This window comes from Colossoma macropomum, unplaced genomic scaffold (assembly GCF_904425465.1).
Source record: "Colossoma macropomum unplaced genomic scaffold, Colossoma_macropomum, whole genome shotgun sequence".
NCBI lineage: Eukaryota > Metazoa > Chordata > Actinopteri > Characiformes > Serrasalmidae > Colossoma > Colossoma macropomum.
The window spans coordinates 38,314,686-38,326,960 of record NW_023494789.1 but is presented as its reverse complement, the minus strand read 5'-3'; the positions used below and the strand labels follow the sequence as shown (position 1 = coordinate 38,326,960).

At 37.5% G+C, this 12,275-nt stretch overlaps 1 protein-coding gene across 2 annotated transcripts in view; it reads right to left on the bottom strand.

Annotated features, from left to right (window-relative positions):
• Nucleotides 1-719, bottom strand: part of eya2 (EYA transcriptional coactivator and phosphatase 2) — a 33,867-nt gene extending 33,148 nt beyond the window's left edge. For both annotated transcript variants that reach the window (XM_036571230.1, XM_036571232.1), the window contains exon 1: nucleotides 317-719. The gene's annotated coding sequence lies outside the window, so the exon portion shown is untranslated. The remainder of the gene's footprint in view (nucleotides 1-316) is intronic.
• Between the last annotated feature and the right edge of the window lie 11,556 nt (nucleotides 720-12,275).

The following is a 12,275-nucleotide window of genomic DNA, read 5'->3' as shown; positions in this document are numbered from 1 at the left end:
ATAAACGAAATTAAGAATGAAGCTGATAAAGTCGTAAAAGGCTAGCTAAGTTTGGACGAGTTGTAGCGTCAATTCTCATCACTAAAACGGTGAAAATATTGTTTGCTACATAAAATTTAAACGTAATTAATGTGAAATGTCCTGTAATAATCAGCGGTTTGAGTTTGACTCAGCTCCACTAACGTGAACGTTACTCCTGACACACTGACAGCAAAGTTTACGTTTATACATCCAGCAGGAATTAGCCTAGCAACTCACTATCGCCCTTTCAACAAACAAGAGGACAACACGAATGGACAAGACCGACAGGACTCACCATATTTGCCGTGAAATGTGGGTAGAAACCGCTCTTCAAAATAGTCTCTCCATTCCAGCTGCAAGTTGGTCAGTTCTGAAATAAAACCTCCGCTCGCTGACAGGACAGTGGGCGACCGTCAGTGCTGAGGAGACTCGCGGGGCTGCCGAACCATAGCTAATGTGAACGTTAACGCTGCGCTACCAAAACAAAGCTGAGCGCGAAGGAGGCGAGTGTGTGGTCAGGCTGATTAGAGGGATGAGTGAGGTCTGTCCGTCCCTCCTCCCAGCGTGAGCGTGTGTGTATGTGTGTGTGCGCCTCTGAGAGCTGTTGAGCAGAAACGCTGAATAAATGAACGAGCCTGTCGGTGGTCCCTCCTCCTTCTCCTCCTCACTGCGAGAGCCTGAGAGCACAATGCGAGCGCCTGCTCTCTCCCTCTCTCTCTCTCTCCGGAGGCGGAGTGTGCAGTGAGGGCTCAGGTCTGCGTGTTTGTAAGCTTTGTCTAAGAGTCAGCGTGGCGCTAAGTTAAGCTTAGCTCCCAAACAAAGGCTATTTCATGCATGTTAAGTAGCCGTGTTTGTGTTTGTGTTTCTAGCTAATGAGTTTAGCTACTGAGTGATAGCTCGGCCGCTGTTCTTTTTATGCAAATTGATTTGTCTAATTTGCATAGAAGCCCGTTTCAACAGCGGGGGCAAAACGTATAGCCATTTATTTATAATGTTAATAATGTCATAAAAATCAAAAGTCATAATAATGAGAAAGTTTTCCCTGTTTGTGACTTAGTATCTCAAAATTGTGACACAGCATATGATTATTATGACTTGCTATCTTATGATAATGAACTTTTATCTCATAATTATGACTTGCCATCTCATAATAATGAGCTTCTAACTTATCTCATAATTATGACTAGATATCCCATAATAATTGCTTATTATCTCATAATAATTAGAACATTTTCTCATAGTAAGTCATACTTATGAAACAGTAAGTCATAATCATGAGAAGGTACGTCATATTATAAGATGCAAAGTCATAATTATGAGAAGGTACTTTATAAATATGACTAAGTAAGTCATAATTGTGAGATGCTGTCATAATTATGAGAAAAGTGGTAATTATGAGATTTTAAGTCACATAGAAGATAAATCATAATTATGATATTCTAAGTCATGATTATGAGAAGGTAAGTCATAATTATGAGATGCTAAGTCATAATTATGAGAAGGTAAATCATAATTGTGAGATGCTAAGTCATAATAATGATGTCACAGAAGAACCATTTTTGGTTCCCTATAGAACGTTTCAGATTATCTGTGAGCATGAAGAACTTTGTTAAAGTTTAAAGAACCTCTACATTAGAAGTGGGCAATATGGCAAAATATAATATAACAGTACTTCAAGAACTTTCCATGGTACCCTGTATGTACATCTCTGTCATGAATGGAGCAAAAAGAAGTTTTAGCCCAAAACTTTATTCTAAAACTATTGTAATACAATGGCTCAGGCATTAGGCAGAGTATTCATAACTATTTTATGTAATAATTGTATACGAGGGAGCTTTTAGAGGCGTTAAACTCTTCAGACGTCTGGTTCCTATCACCACCACTGTGAACAATTCTGATTTGATAAGTTTCTTTAGAACAGAACATTTCACGTCAAATCACTTCAACATTCAATTGTACAGAAGTCTGGAAAGCAAAAGGATGATTTATGTGTCATGGTTGTGTTTTAATTACTCTCTTAGGCAGCAGTTCAAGATGCTGATGCTCCCAGACATCATTATTAAAATCACGCTGCCAGTTCACCAAATCACTCATCAATATTTTATTCAGTGTGTTGAGATGTTTTTACATTGTGACTACAATAGGCCCTATGCACAGCATGGATGCGTCGGCAATGGTGTATTATTTTCATAACCGCAATTAAACTGTCGTATGTTCAAATTTTCCTATTCTGCAAGTCTGTGCTTTCTTAACCCAATTTGCCAAAGGCAGATAGTAAGGCTGGATAAGTAGGGAGTGGGTGGATTATGTCATGTAGATGGTGTGGATTCTTCACTTCCCCCAAAGCACAGCTCCGCAGGCTGACCGTGAGAAAGTTAGGCTATCTAATGAGGGCAATACCACAGTACTGTAATAGTCAGTGTGTATAGGTTAACTGAGAGAAGAGCCAAATTTTTTAAAAGGCAAACAAACAAATAAACCAAAGATGGGACCAAACGTCACTGACAAATTACAAACTACACATGATACGTAATAGCCTGAGTGGTACATTTATTGAAGAGATACACATTAACTAATTATTTTCTATAGCTCATATACCTCTTCATCATCACTATACTACTTTGGAATCATATCATCAATGACTAGATTTAACCGTCATTTCAAATGGATATTTACTGATGTATTTATTGTGCTTTTGAAGAGCAGAATACTTAGGTGATGCTCGGCCTCTGTGCTAAAATGTGAGCATTTCATTCATTTTACTGCATTTGTAACCCTACAGAAATTATATTTCTCTCTAATGCTAATTCAAAGGAAATTTAGTCTTAATTTTGCATTTTATGAATGTTTATAAATGTTTATCAGAACTGGCTGCTATATACATGAAATATTGGACATCAGCCCATATCAGTACATCCCCAGTAAATAGTATGAACATTATTTAAAGACGCCATATCCAACATTTTTTCCTATATTTAATTTTTCCCTTAATGTTTGTGCTATTTTAAGTACCAAAAATGGTCATAATTATTTTTTACATGACCATTAATGGCCATCCTTTAGAATAAAACAGGCTGTTTTTTATTGCTGTGCCTTTAAGACTGATATATGTAAAAGAGCTCTGTTCTGATCGGCTGCCTTGTATTGTACCTCATTCCAAAAGCAGTCAGAGCTGAAACACTCCTTTTAACTTCAGTGGGAATGGGTGGGGGCTGAAGTACTGTAGGCTGGATAAGTAGGAATATGTAAATGAGTTGTTTTTGTGACATCACAGACATAAGGAATTCCAAATAGGCAGTTTTTCCAGCCTAGTTTCCTTTGCTTCCTTCTGAAACTTTAACAATGTTACATAGCGGAAAAAACTATACATATTGTGACATATTGTGTATCATGGAAATTTCTTGAAGTATCATTATATTGTATTTAGCAATATCGCCCATTTGAGGTTCTTTAAACTCTAACAATGTTCTTTACGCTCACACATCATTTGAAATGTTCTTTTGGGAACCAACAATCATTCTTCTATGGCATCACTGAAATGGTGGGCATATGTAAATTCATGGTTCTTGTGACGTCACACATTTAAAATGAGTTATTTTGTCCATATATGGACCAAGAAGTAATTGGTACCTTTTAAAACTAACTGCGTTGTCATATTACTTCAAACTCATTTATTTCAAAAAAGGGAGGGGAATTCAGTTTTACATCATATGGGCCCTTTAACTGATTAATTTCAAGTAGGTTACTATTATATACTTGCAAACAGAAATAGAATCCAATCCTTAATCCAAAGGAAGGAAGATTAACATGGTAATAGATGTGAATACAGTAATAGATGGAACTATTTTTATGTTTCTTTCTTGATGTTTTCCATCACATATTAAATTTCATAATTTTTTTGGAAACTAATGAAGTGGGACTTGCACTCATCACACGAACACGTCAATAACAAACTGCATGTTCCCTTTCCCTTCCCATAAAATATGAATGTCAAATGAAGTTCATGAATGACACGAGGAAGAACACTGTAACCCTACCTGTGCCTGCAGTTAAGCAACACGACCCAGACATGAATTTGTCTGCTTGTGATTCATTTTGCAAAGAGGATGGGCAAGCTCCAGTTCTACGGAAGAATTTGCGGCCGAGGAAAATAAAAGCAGCCATTGTCTTTGTCTTCCTCGTGCACCAGCCTCTCACACTGAAACCACAGACACAGTCTGAATCGACTCCCTGAAAATTCCATCCTGGGTCATGCAAATCTTTAGCCAAGAGCAAGCGTTCAAACATCATGTAAAATATCTCTGTAAATAAACAATCAAGGCCTAAAATATGGTCATAATTCTATAATATGTGCACCAGGTATGCAATCAAAAAGGTTACTTTAGTGATAGGAATTTTAACTGTTATTGAGAATATGTTTTTGGTTGTAGCTTCCCTGTTGCTGATTGACTGAGCTACACTAGTTATAATGCGCTTTACTAAGACAGCTGTGTAGTGTGAATATGTGTTGTAGAAAAGTTACAGTAATCCTGGCAGGATATTTATCCTCTGAGCTAAAGAAAGCTGTACATCGTGTCTGTGCTGCTGACCTCGGCTCTGCTGATGTCTCACTCTACTCTCCTCTCCTCAGCTCCTTCCCTCTGTGGTCTTATAAATTCATCAGAGTACTTTAGCGTATGTTATGATCTGCACACACAATTTAGCGGGGAATTCCAGTGATTTTTCTACACTGCTGCTCAGATAAATTATTAGGGTCTTAACAAAGTCATTCAGAGTGGTGATGTGAAATGTATAGTTCTAGAGAAACTTACCGAATCTGAGTTGTTCACAGTGGTGGTGATAGGAACCAGACATTTGAAGCATTTAATGCTTCTAAAATCCCACTCACAAAAAGTTATCATATGGAATGATTATGAATATACTGCCTAGTGCCTTTGACATTAGACAATGTCACTTGCTTAAACTAAACTATATTTCACAAAATCCATTCATGGTGGAGAGGTACATGTAGGCTATTGTGAGGCAAATATTACCTAAATGAAACATATTTTTTCCAGATTTACCATTATTCTCCCATCATATAAAACTCTCAGAACACATATGTAGGTTCACTGGTCATTTTGCATAATAAATAAATAAAATTTAACTTGTGTTTCATAGCAAATACATTTGTATTTGTGTTGTAGACATACATTGCGACTCCAAATTGTGAAGTCCAAGTCAATAAGTTTCTCTACAGTGCATCATTTGACATCTAATTGCTCTGAATGGCTTTGTTTACATCTTAGTGACCGATAAAACCTTTCACATTTGTTTATATTTGGCACATGGCTTTTACTGGTCACTAGCATTTAGGCCCAATATTTGCAAAACATTTTGATGATGTGCACATGAACAATGTTTATATTGATCACTAAGCATTGTTTAATAAATTGATAGTGGTTAATTAATCACTAAATCTTCAACTGATATGGATTTGTTACTAGTACAGTTAGATCCCAACTCTGTGACTGAGCGGAGGCTAATAAAGTACAATTCAGAGCAACAGTGAAGCAGGGCAGTACCAATAAACACTCTGAAACCCCTCACAGCAGGCCATTCTTCTGCAGTAATAAACTCCCCCTAGCTCTCTCTCCTTCTCTCCGGTGATTTAGTCAGTAGTTCGGTGGGCAGTCCTTCCCCTTTAACCCATCACACGCTCGTTCCTCCACCCCTCGCTGGGCACCCCAATACTGCTCCCCTTGTCCCAGGAATGTGGAAATGATTTCCCCTTTAATTTTATAACGCGGGGGGCTCCCTTTGGTTCAATTTTCACCCACGCCATAAAAAACGCAGCGGCTGTAAGAACAGCGCGGACATCTGTTTTTTCCATCGCCAAGCCTTTAATGATCAGGTAATAAAAGTTCAATTTGACAGAAATTACAACAGATGTTGCAGACCATAAACCTCAGATATAAGCGACTTCTCGGGAGTTGAGGCCGACCCTGCATGGCCACCCCTTACTACGCACCTCACTTTCAACTCCTTTAAAAAGCTCTGCTATGGAAAGTGACTTGTGAAGTTTTCATACTTGTATGCAGTCAGTGCGAATTTACATCACAGTTTTTTGGCATTGACCATATTGGCATAATCAAAAAGTTTCATTCTGGAAAAAAAGGTGAAAACAGTCGGCACATTGTGTTGTAAATTCTGTTGTTATTTCATCTGTAACAGATAAGGTGGTATTTTGAGTGATTCTTAAATAAATTCAGTCTTAAAGAACCCATATCCTACATTTTTCTTGTTTTTTATTTTCCTTTTCCAGAGTATATGTACCAAAACCATGATCATTTTCCAAACTCTCTTTATTCCTTAGAACTAAACAGGCTATTTTGCTACTGTGACTGATAAAGACTGATAGAAATGATCTCTTTTCTGATTGGTTGCCCTGTATTGTGCCTTGTTCAAAAATCAGTAGGGGCTAAGCTGCTGTAAATGCACTGTTTTTTAGTGACATCACAAAAACAATCAATGCAAAATAGTTTGTTTTCAGCTTATTTTCCATGTGTGGACTGAAGAGTGAGCAGTATGTTTTGAGGCATTAAGTGTTTACACACTACATCAAACTTTCATTTTAAAAAAAGAGAAAATTTTGTTTTTCCATGATATGGGCCCTTTAAAAGTGCACATCATCATTGATCTAAAATCAACCCACAGAAACACATTCTCAACCACTGTCACCTTCGCAGTGATTGGTCTGTTCAGCTCCTCATTCCCATACTTTAGAATATCAATAAACACTCATAAGTTGTTAAACGTTTCCAACTATGCACTGTCGGAAGCAGGCGTGTCCAGGTTTGACCTGCAGGCAGGCATCCGAGACGGCTCTGTCGGATTTTCCCATGGACTCCGCTTGAATCTTGTCTCGTCAACTTGTGAACTGTGTCCTATTTGACTGGTTGCTGTTTTGGAGCCATAACTTACAGCTACACACAGACAGTTCACTTGATAAGAATGATAATTAACCCCTGAAACCCTAAAGGCTTGTTCGGGGGCTTTCCCCTCTATTCTTATTCATTCATTACCACACAACCTACACATGCCAGCAGTCACTGTTTTCATTAGTATGATACCAGTTTGTTGAAGCATGTAGAAAATGATTCTGTTATGGTGCTACTGCTCTACAACATCACAGGTTTTAACTATTTAGTAGGAAGTTGTAAAATGAAGCAACATGAAATGAGTCTGGAATGATGAACAGAGCTATAGATCATTCATAATGACTGAGAAATCAAAATGCCTCATATTTGAAAAGTGGTGATCAAATCTCAAGGCAGATAATGTATTAATAAATGACTCAAAATGAATTACAGTGCATAGTTGATTATTTAATAACCTAACCTAACCTAAATTCTAAGGCATAAAGATAAGTTGGAAAATTGTCATGTGAAAATGAACTATGACTCTTTTTGGTACATGACATTCCAGAAAAATGGAGGTTATAGGCCCTTTAAAATACTTTCTGGTGTCTAGCTTACAGAATTAATGTAGAAGTTATTATTGAAAAATAGCTACAATTATTAATACACTAACATATGAGTTTCATATTTACATTTGGATGAATGAATATCTCTTTTGTCCATCTGAACTGCTGTTTTGCTTCCGTTTCATCAAAAAAGTTATGTAGCTTGAATGAAACCGGTTAAACTGCTTGTTTCCACATGAAGTACTTTTTTTAGGTTGAATGACAAAATATTTTGCACTGTGTGAGAATCTTTATCTTTTATCTTTACATGATTGTCAACCTAGAAGGTCTTTTGGCCCTCTTGTAAGGCCCCTATTGTTGCTATGGTGATAGTGTTTGATTGACACTTGTTCTGGCCTGTTGAGATTAATAGGCCCCAGATGATTTGTAATAAAGCAGGGCCACGAGCAGGCTGAGCACTTTATGATGGATCGGGGCTCCGAGAGAGGGTGTTGTGTTTTGTACGTTCATGTGTGAGCGAGTGAGTGAGTGAGAGAGGGAGAGTGAGAGAGTTTCACTCAGTTTCATTAGTCCAACCCCAGAGGTGAGAGAGAGAAGTTCACACGTTCAGCTTTTTTTTGGTTCCCACGGCAGTGAGAAATGCACCTGACCCCAGGGCTCACATACAGACGCTCTTTTTTTATTTCATCCTGAAAGAATCAGCCGTGTCAATAGTGTGTTTCTGCTGTCTCTGTGGGCCAGTGAGGCTCAGCGGAGTTTCACACAGCGTGGAGTGTGTTTACTTTGATTATAGACTCGGCATGTGCTCGCCATCACCCTCTCCTGCTGTGTCACACTCTGAGTGCTTTTCAAAGTCTGCATGTGGAAGCATGTTAGTTTGTTATTTTTAGTTTTATTTGTTTATACATCTTTGCATGTGCCTGTGTGTGCGTGTTAGGGATGCAAATTTTTTGTCCATTATTAGTCGACCGTTAATCATTAACCAACAAGCCTAAAATCAAGGATGTGAGCCATCAAAATGTCAATCATAAGCTGACTGCGTGAGCTGTGTTTGAAGCCGTTGTAAAATACTTGATACACACACACACACACACACACACACACACACACACACACACACACACACACTTTGAGCACACACATCAACTGAATTCTGTATGAATCTAGATATCAAAAAGTGTTGCTTGTATAGAACATGTGATAGATGGGGCCTTTTTGATTACAGTGTTGGACAGCATTTAGACCATAAAACCGTTGTAAAACGATGTCTCAAACATTAGGCAGCACATTAATGTAATTCTAATTTAATGTAATAACTTTCTATCAGTGAGCTTTTGATGGACGTCTGGTTCCTATCAACAGCGCTATGAATGGTTCTTACTCTGTACATTTTTAGAATGGACTAGAGAGTGTTTACATTCAGTTATGCAGAAATGTAAAAAAATTAAACCTTTCCCCTTTAAGGTTTAGGGTTAAGCCTAATCCTTTTATCAAATATATATTGTGACTAGGGCTGTCAGTCAATTAAAACATTTAATCACAAATAACTGCATTATTTTGAGTAGTTAATTGCAGTTGATCACATTTGTCTTGTCTGCCAAAATTTGACTAAAGACGTTTTTCAGTTTAAAAAGCAATGAATTTCATTATAGCTAAATAGGTGGACGAAAATAATTTTATGACAATGTGTAATTCACTGATTTAACTTTATTTGTGTTGTGTTAATGCAGAGTTTAGATGGACCTGAACATGAAAATCACATGATTTTAAATTTTCAGCACCAGTGAGAGCAACAGTGGATGCATGTTCCAAAGGTATCACTTTAAAAGGCACTTAAAACCTGTATTTGAATGAGAGGGCTACAATCAAAAATTCTATCACATATTTAGTGTACTGCATCTGGGCTTCAGCCTGGAATACTATGTAGGATTTAAAGGGTCAAACCAGGAAAATATGTTCATGTCGTTAAAACAAACCTGGTGTTAATAATTACTAAATTAATGTGCTATTCTTGCATTATTAAGGCATTTTTAACACATTCACTTTGACATTCCTATCTGTACCATATTACTACATATGTAGTTTACTGTCCTAACAAAACAAAATCTCCAAAACATTCATGTGTGAATGCAACAAGAATTTTTTCCAAGTAATTTTAAACCAATTTTTTAGTTTTTTTAGATCTTATAGAAATGGCAATGTAATATAAAAAGCAACAGGTGTTTTCAAACTGTATAAAACAACTGAAAAAGTTGTAAAAGTCATTTGACTGATATCGTCAATATGCATGAGACATATATAGGAACCATTGTTCTGATAAGGCATAAAAACGAGCGTGCGTGTAAGGGAGATACTGCAGTATCAGCAAGCATTGTTTTCAGGACAATGTGTTGTGCGTGTGATGGTGTGTATGTGTGTTGCTGGACCCTCTCAGGATCACCCTTGGGATGCTCCTGTGCGAGACAGAGCATTCTGAACCCTGCTTCAGGCAAAGGCGATGTTGTGAGTGGAATAACAGAGCTAGTTGTGAATAGCGCTGTCTTTCTGCTCGGGCTTCGCCTCCATAAGCTGACTGCAGCAGCTAGGAGGGGCTCTGAGAAAAATGGAGCCTCAATGACCTGAGGAGGTAAAGCATTGTTCAGCAAAACAATGCAGCAGCTCCTGGTATTAGCGCATCTCTATGTGAGAGCCACCAACACAACAGTCAGCAGGCCAACAAAAGCAAAAGCACGCTGCTGAAACCGGAGAGAGGCTGGATTTTAGAACTGGCTGGAAGAGATTCTTCCACCTCCCCACCAGGCAAAAGAGAAAAAAAAAACATGCTTTTATGGAAAACATGAACAAAACAGATGAAGCCACAAATGTGTATGACATTATAGGCAATGTTGAAAGATCACAAATGAACGTGGCTATGCATGCCGTCTGACTTTTATTCTGTCTGATATGTGCGTGGTCTGACGTACACACAAGAAAGACACATAAAGTCTCTCAGAAAGTAAGAAAAGAAAATGTCTGTTTAGGATAACAAGGCCCCATTCTGTGCTATGACAATGCAACAAAGGGGGAAATCCCCCAAGTGTTCTTTAGGGACTGCTGATGGCAGCCTGAGGTGGAGTGCTGGTAAACATCAGACAAGATCAGCCCAAAGCTCCATGTTTTCAGCTGCTTTTGGAAGTTCTGTAACAGATCTGCACAATGGACTGTGTGCTAGAAGTGAAGGTCATACACAGGTCATCACAATGGCAGTCAAAGAGTGAATTTTCATAAGATGTAATTTACTTTGAGGCTGCTTAATCAAAAAGACTGGTTGAGTGTGGTAATTGTCGAAGAAGATGGTGAGGGAAGATTAGTTTCTATTTATAGACCCCTTTCAACTTCTTCAAAGATATATTGGAGGGATAATATAGGATAATTAATACATTTGATCAGAGGTCAAGTCACTAAGTTGCAAGTAACAAGTACGTCTCAAGTCTTGACACTCAAGTCCCGAGTCAAGACAGTTGAGTCTTATTTCAAGTTTTGAGTCAGTACAGGTGAGTCTCAAGTCGAGTCCCAAGTCAATAGTCCTAATCTTCGAGTCCTAAACAAGTCAGTCTGCATTCTTCAGCAAATTTAAGGCCATGAGACTGAACATTGGCAGCAGTACTACAGCCTTTTAATGACAGCATGTTAGCAGTGTGTGGCTGTATATTCATTTTTTATAAACTTTTACCTTTCCAACCTTTTTAACCTTTCAACTAAAATACAAAATCCACAGTACACAGATAACCACACTCTTAAAAAAGAATGTGTCTCAAGGGTTCTTTAGTATAGAAAATGGTTCTATATAGAACCACGAACACTCAAAGAACCCTTTACATGATTAAAGGGTTCTTTGCATGGTGAAATGGTTATTCAGATTGATGGAGAATGTACTGTAGATGGTTCTATATAGAACCTTTTTGAAAAGAGCTTGTAACAATAGAAGAACCCTTTGGATGCTATATAGAGCCCTTTTCAAAAAGGTTCTTTATAGAACCATCTACCGCATATTCATTCAGTTGTGGTTTTCAGCCTTGTCCTTTACGCACAGTGATTTTCCTGGATTCACTGATTTGATGATGTCATGCACCGTAGAGGGTGAAATATGTAAAATCCTTGCAAACACTCATCAAGTAATATTGTTCTTAAAAAGCTGGATTTTTGGTTGAGGCCTTTTTGGCCAGCGGTGTGCTTTGACCCCTTCTTGCTCATAAAGGGCTAAGCCTTTCCTGGATCCTCCTTTCATATCAAAGCATGATTACATCAACTATTTAAAATGTTTTCTGATCATTTAATAATGTTCCTAGTCATACATTGTTTCTGTCCCAACTCTTCTGGAACATATTGCAGGCATCAGTTTCAGAATGAGCGATACATTATATATTTATTAATAAAAAGAAGTTGATGAGGTAAAACAATAAGTATGTACTGCTTTTATTTGAATAGAGGTCCGTAGGTTTATAAGTCACTGCTTTCTGCTTTTATTTGCATTTTATATTTTTTGTAATTGGGTTTGTAATACATACATTGTGATGAAGCTTAGTTTGTCCACTCATATAGCTGTAATAAAATACACCTCTTCTTAAATGGGAAAAAACAACCTTTTTTAAGGTCAAATTTGAGAAAATTAGACAAATGTGATTTGTCATGATTAATTACAAAAAGAATCTGATTGATCGCAATTAATTATTTTAATCATTTGACAACCCTTCTCTGATGTAACTTGAAGTTTGCATAAAATGACAATCAATGATATAGATTCATGTAA